The 10,244-nt window shown below is 41.4% G+C and overlaps 1 non-coding gene across 1 annotated transcript; it reads right to left on the bottom strand.

Annotated features, from left to right (window-relative positions):
- Window positions 1-2,807: 2,807 nt before the first annotated feature.
- TRNAK-CUU (transfer RNA lysine (anticodon CUU)) lies at window positions 2,808-2,880 on the bottom strand. The gene has a single exon. It is a non-coding gene; the product is annotated as a tRNA-Lys (tRNA).
- Window positions 2,881-10,244: the final 7,364 nt, after the last annotated feature.

Here is a 10,244-nt window from a genome sequence, read left to right as displayed (position 1 = left end):
TGTACAGCATCTGGTCTGTACTGCTTAGAGCATCAAAAGAAGGGGCAAGGGTCTCTTTGTGACCACACCACCACACCAAAACCCTGAAGTACACTTCTTTTTTTTAACGTTTTGAATACAAAATATTTCAAAATAATTCAAAATTCAATAACTCAAAAAAATTTAATATAAAAATGAAGATAGTGAAAAGTCCCTTTCCTACTTCAGTCCCTCATCTGCCCCTTTCCCCAGCAAAGGTACTACCCCGTTGGTACCCAATTATTCCTCCCCCAACAAAATAAATACACACAAATTCCAAATATGTCTATTTCATTTCTAAACAAGTGAGTACATATCTCTAAATGATAAGGGCTTTTTAAAAACACAGTACCATTATTACATTTAAAAATAAATGCTTCTTAATATCTTCAAGTATCCAGTGAGTGTTCAAATTCCCAGGATTGTCTCATACAATCTAATGATTGTATTGTGTATGTCACATTATAATCTTATGATTGGTTGGTTCAAATCAGGATCCAAACACGGTCCATGTATTTCATTTGATTGAGTTCACTCTGTCACTCTCTTTTTCTTGCCATTCATTTGTTGAAGAAACTGGACCACTGAGAATTAGCACACTTTCTTAAAGTGATTTATTTATTGAATAATTGAATATAAAGCCTCCAAATATGAGTTCGATGGGAGAAGAAAATGTGTTTAACTTAGTGTATCTTTGAATATATTATTTTAGTACAAACAGTTATGAATCATTAGCCAACATAATAAATCACCAGCCAACAATAAGAAAATATAGTTTGAGATTGCGCTCATTTCTAAATATTACTTCTGAAGGAGCTGTGATCATAATGTCCTCACTTGAGCTGAATGTAGGTCCACATCTAAACAAACCATTGCTTTTCCTACAGCTTTGGAAATGAAAGGAAAGGAACAGAAGATGATGACAACTATTTAATATAAGTTTGAAATGAAATGAAGATGATGGCAACTATTAATATAACGTATACTAAAATAAATTTAAAATCAAAATCACCTCCCCAAAGAACACTGATTGCATTAGTTTCCTGGGGCTACCATAACAAAATACCACCAACTGGATGGCTTAAACAACAAATGCATTGTCTCACAGTTCTGGAGGCCAGAAGTCCAAGATCAAGGTGTTGGTAGGGTTGGTTTTTTCTGAGGGTCCTGAGGGAGAATCTGTTCCAGGATTTTTACCTAGCTTTTGGTTGTTTGCTGGCGATCTTTGGCATTCCTTGGCTTATAAACACATCACTCTGATCTCTGCCTTTATTTCACGTGGCATTTTCCCATGTGTCCAAATGTGCATTTCTGGGTGCCTACCTGTGTCCATATTTCCCCCTTTTATAAAGACACAAGTCATATTGGATTAAGCGTGCATTCTACTCTGATATGACCTCATCTTAACTAATTACATCTGCAACAACCCTATTTCCAAATAAGGTCACATTCTGAAGTACTAGGGGTTAGAACTCCAACATACGAATATCAGGGGGACACAAATTCAACCCATAACACTGACCTTCAACTTAAAATGGATATATATTTAAAAGTAAGTATATCTTCATTGACTTCTCATCAATTTACCTGTTTGAATTTTCTCTGACAGAGTTTGCCTTTTAAAAAATTCTACTTCACCTCCCATCCCCTAGAGATTAAATATTCCTTTGTAATAACAGGAGTATTTAGGGGTCTTCATTTTCGATTGTGAAATTTTCCATGTGTTTCTTCCAAAGTCTGAAATAGTATCTTGAATTGATGATAATAACATATGGTAATTGTGGAGAATGTTTGAGAATTGCTGGGAATGACAGGAAATATTTAAGCAAGGAAAGAATTTGCAGCTGTGAACATAGAAGCAAAGTTTCGCCCTAAGAAATTGAGTTCCTTTAAGAAAACATATGAAGGAAAAAATAATTACTTGCTTTGAGATATGGTTTTTTTTTAAATTGAGGTATAGTTGATTTACAATGTGTTAATTTCTGTTGTACAGCAAAGTGATTCAGTTACACACACACGTGCACACACACACACATACATACACATTCTTTTTTTTTTTTTTTTGTTCACATTCTTTTTTATATTACTTTCCATTATGGTTTATCACAGGATATTGAATATGTTTTGAGACTGCTAAATTGCTACGGTAAAAATGTTCAGTTTGGATCACTGACTTAGAAAAAAAGAATTATGAAACTCCTATGTCTGTTCACAATAGCTATCATCACTAAAACAATCTTACAGTGGTTTAAACAGCCCATAATAATCACTAGCCCTTCCCAAATGCGCAAAGTAAATTACTTAGAGGAATTCAAGGATATGAAATTAATGTGCATAGTAAACCCTGTGAATCAGAGCTGATCTCCAAACTAATTTTCAGCATCACAGAGCATAAAGTTAAAATTACACATTTCAAACATTTTGACAGAGATCACTTCAGCAATATTTATGAACCCCACAATTTCATTAATTTTTCATGTCTTCTATCTCCTAACCTTTGGCATTCCACTGACCTTCAAATAGACCACTCAGTAACAAATATTTTTATACACAGATAACCTTTAACTGTGTATTTATAATATGAAATTGTTTTCTAGCTTTATTGTTCCCTTTTTTTAACTTGTTCAGTCTTAATAATTTTTAATGTGTTGAACTGTTTGAAAATAAGTAACACTGGATTGAAGTCAGTTACGTGTTGAATTGTTTGAAAGTAAGATCATCTAGATTGAGTTCAATTATTATGGACCATATGAAGTAATAGCGAATTGGAAAAAACGCAGAAAAGCTACCGCCCAACGTGGGGCTCGAACCCACGACCCTGGGATTAAGAGTCCCATGCTCTACCGACTGAGCTAGCCGGGCAGCTGAGCAACACCCTTTTTCTAAATCTTTTCAAAGTAATAAGATTGTTTTAACTTGTTCCAAGACTTATATTTTGTATCTAAATTTTTTCCCATAATTTTTTTGGGTAAAGTTTTATACCACTCTCAAAATTGTGTTTCATTTCCGATTCTGTGCACACAAACTTTTACTGTTTAATAAATGTTTAAATGGCCCTCTAGTGGTCAGCGGTAAAGCGGGCTGATGCAGGCGCCCCTGAATTCCCGCTGAGAGGACGGAAGTGAGCGTGGGGTGCCTCCTGTTTATCCCCGAGATCCCCGCTGAGAGAGCGCTCACCCCCTGCCGCTCCGGGGACCAAGAATGTTCTCGACACCTGCGTGGCTGGACACAACAGCTGGGTCTGGAGGAACGTCCTGCGTACCTTCTAAAGAAGATCAGAATCCAAAACACATGTGTAGAGCTGGCTGGCCTCTCGGGGGCCCCCGTGTGGCTTTGAGGTATCTGGCATTTTTCTACGACACGACGGTGGTTCAACGAAGCCATGCCCCATTGTTCACATAGTAGAAGATTATTAAAAAGCTAACGCAGTCTCAGAAATTAATTGAATTAATTGTGGTGTTTGCTCACACACAGAACTAAAAGGTAAAAACATTTATCCTACAGTATGATAACACCTCTGTGTGGGAAGGGACCATTATTTCAAAACTCTCCCCACTAGAACGAAAAAAATTAAAGATTTATTCTGCTTTTCTAGTAGTAACCAAATAGTCCCAGTTGATGAGGGAGTGCTCTACTTTATAGGGTGGGGGAAAAAACGTAGGATTAGAAAAAGCGTAAATCGGCAAACCCTTGTAAACGAGGATTATCCTTCGAGGTTAAACCGTTATGTTAATAATTGTTAAGGGTCACACAGGTTCAAAGCAACACTACACGGGTTACTTCCTAGATTCAAGAGTAACTGTACAATGGAAGAATCAAGCTGTCACCACCCTAACTGAGAAATTAATCTGAGTTTTGCTAGTGGTTTACTAATCTTCAATGAGACTGTGTGTCTTCAATGGTGATATAATCTGAACTACACAAGATCAATGGTCATTATTTATTCTAGCCAAAAAATACTTTATGTGGATCTATCAACCATTAGATATTAATTCCAGTTTACAGGAAATAAAGAGAGGAACCAGACAAATGACAGCAGAAGGAAGCAATAGCACAAAATCAGAAAGTGGGAAATTCTGCAGGACAATACGTCAACAAGTATTGTATTTTTAAAAAATGACTTTTGCTAGGTTGAAAGAGATACAGTGGCCATAATAATCGATGCAATAGGTGATCCTGGATTGGATACCATTCTGTATTGTGTATGTGTTTCTTTTTTTTTAATTATGGCAAAATAAACATAACATAAAATTTACTACTTTAACCATTTTTAAGTGTACAGTTCAGTGGCATTAGTACATTCACATTGTTGTGCAACCCTCACCACCATCCAACTCCAGAACTATTTCATCTTCCCAAATTGAAACTCTGTACCCATTAAACAACTCCCTATTCTCCCCTCAGCCCCTGGCAACTGCCATTCTACTTTTTGTCTCCATAAATTTGACTACTCTAGGTGCCTTATGTAAGTGGAATCATATAATATTTTATCTTTTTGTGTCTAGCTTATTCCACTTAGCGTAATGTTTTCAAAATTCATCCATGTTGTAGCATACCTCCGAATATCCTTTCTTGTTAAGGTTGAATAAATATTCCATCTCATGAATATACCACATTTTGTTTATCCATTCATCAGTTGATGGGCATTTGGGTTGCTTCCACCTTTTGACTATTGTGAATAATTCTGCTCTGAGTGTCAGTGTACAAATATCTGTTCGATTCCCTGCTTTCAATTCTTTTGGGTGTATATCCAGAAATGGAATTGCTGGATCATATGGTAATTCTATGTGTAATTTTTTGAGGAAGTTCCTTTGTAATTTTAACCTTTATGTGAGTCACCTCCATAATGTGGGCCTCTGTTTCTTCATCTACAAAATATGGGGAGGTGGGGAGAGAAGGGATGAGAGTGAGAGAGAGAAGGCTAAGAAAAGGGACGGCTTAAGGAGGTCTCTAAGGAGCTCATGACCACATAGACCCCTGGACAGAAGTGCTGGTCGCTTCCCTTGAGTTTCACTGAGTGAGTGTAAGAAGAAAAGCTTTTCTTATTCAGAACAGGCACAACTTGATTTCCGCTAGATGTTGGGCCTGGGGAGGCCTAAAGGTGGAGGATGGAGGATGGGTGGCCAAGGTTGCACAGGCTGGTGGCACTGCTGGGGCTCATCTGCCTCATACCATCTCAACCCAGCATTTCCTTCTCTACTCCCTCAACTTCTCCGTTTGCCTGTTTGTGTTCAGAGAGAAGGGGGAGAAGCCAGTGTCTAGGCCATCCGGAAACACAAAAACACTTGAGGGGTTTCCCTGGTGGCTCAGTGGTTGAGAGTCCACCTGCCGATGCAGGGGACACGGGTTCGTGCCCCGGTCTGGGAAGATCCCACATGCCACGAAGTGGCTGGGCCCGTGAGCCATGGTTGCTGAGCCTGCGCGTCCGGAGCCTGTGCTCCGCAACGGAAGAGGCCACAGCAGTGAGAGGCCTGCATACCGCAAAAAAAAAACCCAAAACACTTGAAATTTTAATAGGGAAATTTCATTGAAAGGAACTGTACCATCTTCCAGTGTCACCATGGAGATGGCTGAGATGAGCACTATGAAGACCCTGGTACTCCCGTCTCCTTCCCTCCTCCCTCTGGGTACCAGCTGAAGCTAAACCACACTCCTCAGTGGTCTGGGGAGATCTTTGCAGCCAGCATGCTGATCTTTCTGCTATTTCCCTTAAATCTCTCCAAGGTCATCCACTGCCTCAGGATGAAGCCCAAGTTACAAACTCCTTAATGAAGCCTGTCTGGTCTTGCCTGATCAAGATCAAGTTACCTCTCTGGCTTCGATTACCCACCCCTACCTGTACTAGAGGCTCCAACCCTACTGGGCTAGAAAGAGCAAAGACATGGACTTTCCAGCTTCCACGATGCCAAGTGCACTTCTCAATATTTAAGTTGTAAGATAAATGTTTACTTTTGCCATCTTCTCAGTGTGTTTAATGATAGAATATACAACTTCATTTGGAAAAAGGGTCAAATGTCTAAACAATGCCTCAAATGCCCCTATGAATAGAAGACCTGGAGCAGTAGGACTTCCTGCTCTCCCCTGTGTGAGGCTCTGGTTCCCACCCTTGATTTGCTCTGTGATGTCAGAGCAAATGTGATGTCAGATGCTCTTTCCCACTCTGGTCCCCAGATTCTTCACCTACATAACAAGGAGACTGACACACAAGGACCTTGCTGGGCGGTCTCTCCTCTGGCATCGTGTGCTTCTTTGACCTTCCCTGAGACCAGCTGGTAAACTCTGGACGGGCTCCCACGCCCTTCCCACTCAGGTCCCAAATGGCATCCCTGCAGGTTGAAAGGACAGAAAGGAAATTGTGAGACCGCATGCTCACAATGGTGCCTTTGTACCCAGCATAGCCTCTTTGTTCTTTTCAGCTCAATCTCCCAGTCTTCCAGGTCAATATCCATTCCCCAACCCCGAAAGTGGTGGGCAGCAGGGCTCGTGTGGAAGCAAGCCAAGAGCATTCAGCAAGCACTTAATACTAACAGCTACCAATTGTGGAGTCTCCACTCTGCGAAGTGCCTCCATGTTCTCAGAGGACCTTCAGCTGGATTAAATGACTTGTGCAAGACTATACAGCTAACACGTAGCAGAGCTGGGCTTGACACACCCCTGTCAAGCTGGTGCTGGGGCACCTTCAAGGCCTCCAATGTCATAACCACTTCTTCTTGTACCCCTTCTCCTTTTCCATGACCCAGGCACTTTGCAAAGTACTGTACTGTATATGTGTTAATTCATTTCAGCCTCATAACAATCCTAAGAGGAAAGTGTTGTTGTTATTATCATCATAAGGATAAGGAAACTGAGACATGGAGTGGTTAAGTAACGTGCTCAAGGACACACAGCTAATGAATCTGTACGGTCAGGCTGCTCAAGATGGCTGTTCTCTTGCTCTCCGTACATCCCCTGCCTGACCAGTCCCTGCTTACTCACAGGACTGTCCAATCCCCTTAATCATAGGGCTTAATCAGTAACTAACTAGGTGCTTGCCCCCTGCCCCAGCTTCTGGTTTCCCTGGTGACTGATGAGCCCCAACCTATTGTCAGTCCTCCCTCCCCCTATATATGGTAGCTTCCTTCTCCCTGTGAGTAATGAAGATGGCTGCCATGTCCTATCTGCCATACACTGTGGAGTGTTTCTCCAGGACCTTTTGCTTCAGATGTGTAAGATTCCATATTGTTGACGTCTCTGTTACTGTCTACGGGCTTTTTCTTTGGTCTTGCAGCTGGGCAATTACAAGGCTTGCAGGCCTGTTGGGTACAATGCAACGAATCCTAGAGCTGGAACTTGGATAAGGCAGTCTGGCTCCAGCACCCATGCTTTGGTCATTATGCACCAGTCAGCTAACAAATTCTTAAATCTGACCTTTCATTTCCTGGGGTTTATGAAGCATTTCTTGGTTGGTTGAAAAGGAATTATAGTCGAAAGGGCTCTGGTGTTACAGGACTAGGCAGATGAGTGAAGGGGCCAGGGCTGCCTGTGAGAGTACAGGTCTGATCTAAAGGGGCAGCCACTGCCGGGCATGCAGGCCCAGGACCACCAGCTCTTCTGACTTTATTTAAAAAGGAACCAGAAATCTGGACTTTAAGCAAAAATTCCTGATTTTCAAATGTTGACAACTAACTTTTTTTAAATGCCAAAACGTGCTCGCTGAATAAAACCCACCCATGGGTCACTTGTAACCTGCAGGCTGCCAGTCTACACCTCTGGAGTAGACTGAGTCAGTCAGTCCCTGAACCTTCCAGGATTGGTTCAGTGGTGGAGACAGGCCTCCCTGCCCTGCTGCTATCTCAGACATCATGGGGAGAGGCTCCTGCCACCAAGGATTAGAGCAGAGGCCCCATGCGTCACTACCAAAGACATCCCCTCCTGGGCCAGAACCCCCCACCCTGAGGCCCCCAGTCCTCAGGGAATTACCACCTGATCTGGTGGGTCAGACCAGGATTCCAGGCTCAATTTGAACACTTCTTACCTGGAGACTGTCCTCTGTCTCCCTAGGACTGCAGCTGTGGAGGGAGGGGCTGCTCCAGCCATGCCGTTGTCCAGTCCTTTTTTTTTTTTCTGAAAGTACTATCAAGTTTTGTAGGAGAAAGGAAAGAGAGGTTTTTTTTAATTAATTTATTTTATTTTTGGCTGCGTTGGGTCTTCGTTGCTGCGCACGAACTTTCTCTAGTTGCGGTGCATGGGCTTCTCACTGCGGTGGCTTTACTTGTTGCAGAGCATGGGCTCTAGGCCCACAGGCGGATTCAGTAGTTGTGGTGCATGGGCTTAGTTGCTCCACAGCATGTGGGATCTTCCAGGACCAGGGATTGAACCCATGTCCCCTGCATTGGCAGGCAGATTCTTAACCACTGCACCACCAGGGAAGCCCCCGTTGTCCAATCTTGCCACACACAGTGGGCACACGAGAAGCCTCTACGTTCCTGGGGAGGGGCAAGTCACTGGCATGTATGTACCTTTGACCTCCCAGCCCTCTTAGTCCATTTGGGAGCCCGTTCATTGCATGGAATCTTAGAGCTGGAAGTCGCCCAACTGCTCATTTACAAAGTAGGAAATAAGTCCCCATAGGGTCATTTTAAAATCTCAGACTTGAACAGATATTTGTACACCAATGTTCATAATAGCCAAAAGATGGAAACAACTTAATTGCCTAGCAACAGATCAGTGGATAAACAAAATACAGTATATGCATACAGTGGAATAGTATTCAGTCATAAAAAGGAATGAAATTTTGACATATGCTACAACATAGATGGACCTTAAAAAATTATGCTAAGTGAAATAAGCCAAGCACAGAAGCAACATTGTAAATATTGTTCCACTTATATGAGGTACCTACAATAGTCAAATTCATAGAGACAGAAAGTAGAATAGAGGTTACCAGGGTCTGGGAAAAGCAAGGAAGGGAGAGGTATTGTGAAATGAGTATGCAGTTTCGGTTGGAGATGATGAAAAAGTTTCAGGTATAGACAGTTGTAATAGTTATACAACACTGTGAATATATTTATTGCCACTGAATTGTATACTTACAAATGGTTATAAATATTATATTTTACCACAATAAAAAATATCTGAAGCCCTCAGTACACTTATTAGTGGAGTCCCCACCCAAACACCATATCAAACATATTGACATTTTAGAAAGCTGTATGAGTTGAGGAAGGCAAGGATTTCTGCTTCTGGCTATGTTGTACTAGCTTGTAGCAGACCAACTATCCTGCCAAGATCTGCTAGGAAAGCTGGATAAAATACAAAAAGTGGCTGAGACAGAAGACAGAAGAGTGGTTACATTTTGGGAAAGTAGTAATGGAAGAGGGTGTGAGAGGGCCTCCAGGGATGTTGGTCATGGTCTCTTTCTTGATTTGGGTGCTGTTTACCTGAGTGTGTTCACTTTGTGAAAATTTGAGTTAAACATTTACGACATTTGTGCTTTTTAAAATATTAACGTTATACTTTAATACAAAAGTTTATCAAAAGTCCTATCTGAGTTGAATCGATGTAGTGTTATGCCTTTAGACATTTATGTACTCATGCATTCATTCATAAGTTTCTTTTTTTAAAAAGCATTCTTGCAAGCCCTTGGCACTGTGTCTGAAGGAAAAAATGTCCCTGGTCTGGAGAAGGGATGGAGACTGCCCACATTTCCCCCAGAAGGTTGGACTGGGCAGATCTAGGACTAGAATTCAGAGCCCCCTCATGCAAATGCACTTTTCTTTTTTTTAAAATTTTATTTTATTGAAGTATAGTTGATTTACAGTGTCGTGTTAATTTCTGCTGTACAGCAAAGTGATTTAGTTATACATATCTATATTCTTTTTCATATCCTTCTCCATTATGGCTTATCACAGGATACTGAATATAGTTCCCTGTGCTATACAGGAGGACCTTGTTTATCCATCCTACACATAATAGTTTGCATCTGCTAATCCCAAACTCCCAATCCTTCACTCTCCCACTGCCTTTCCCCCTTGGCAACCACAAGTCTGTTCTCTATGTCTGTGAGTCTGTTTCTGTTTTGTAGATAAATTCATTTGCGTCATATTTTAGATTCCACATATAAATGGTATATGGAGCTGGGTCTTTTGGCTACTTCCAGGTAGGAGTTCAATTGGAAGAGAAATTTGCTGCACTGGAAGGAAGAAGTCAGTGTTGGAACCCCAGGAAGGGAGACAGACATCCTGGCC

This window comes from Lagenorhynchus albirostris, chromosome 1 (assembly GCF_949774975.1).
Source record: "Lagenorhynchus albirostris chromosome 1, mLagAlb1.1, whole genome shotgun sequence".
NCBI classification, from domain to species: domain Eukaryota; kingdom Metazoa; phylum Chordata; class Mammalia; order Artiodactyla; family Delphinidae; genus Lagenorhynchus; species Lagenorhynchus albirostris.
This window is presented reverse-complemented; position numbering and strand designations above follow the sequence as displayed.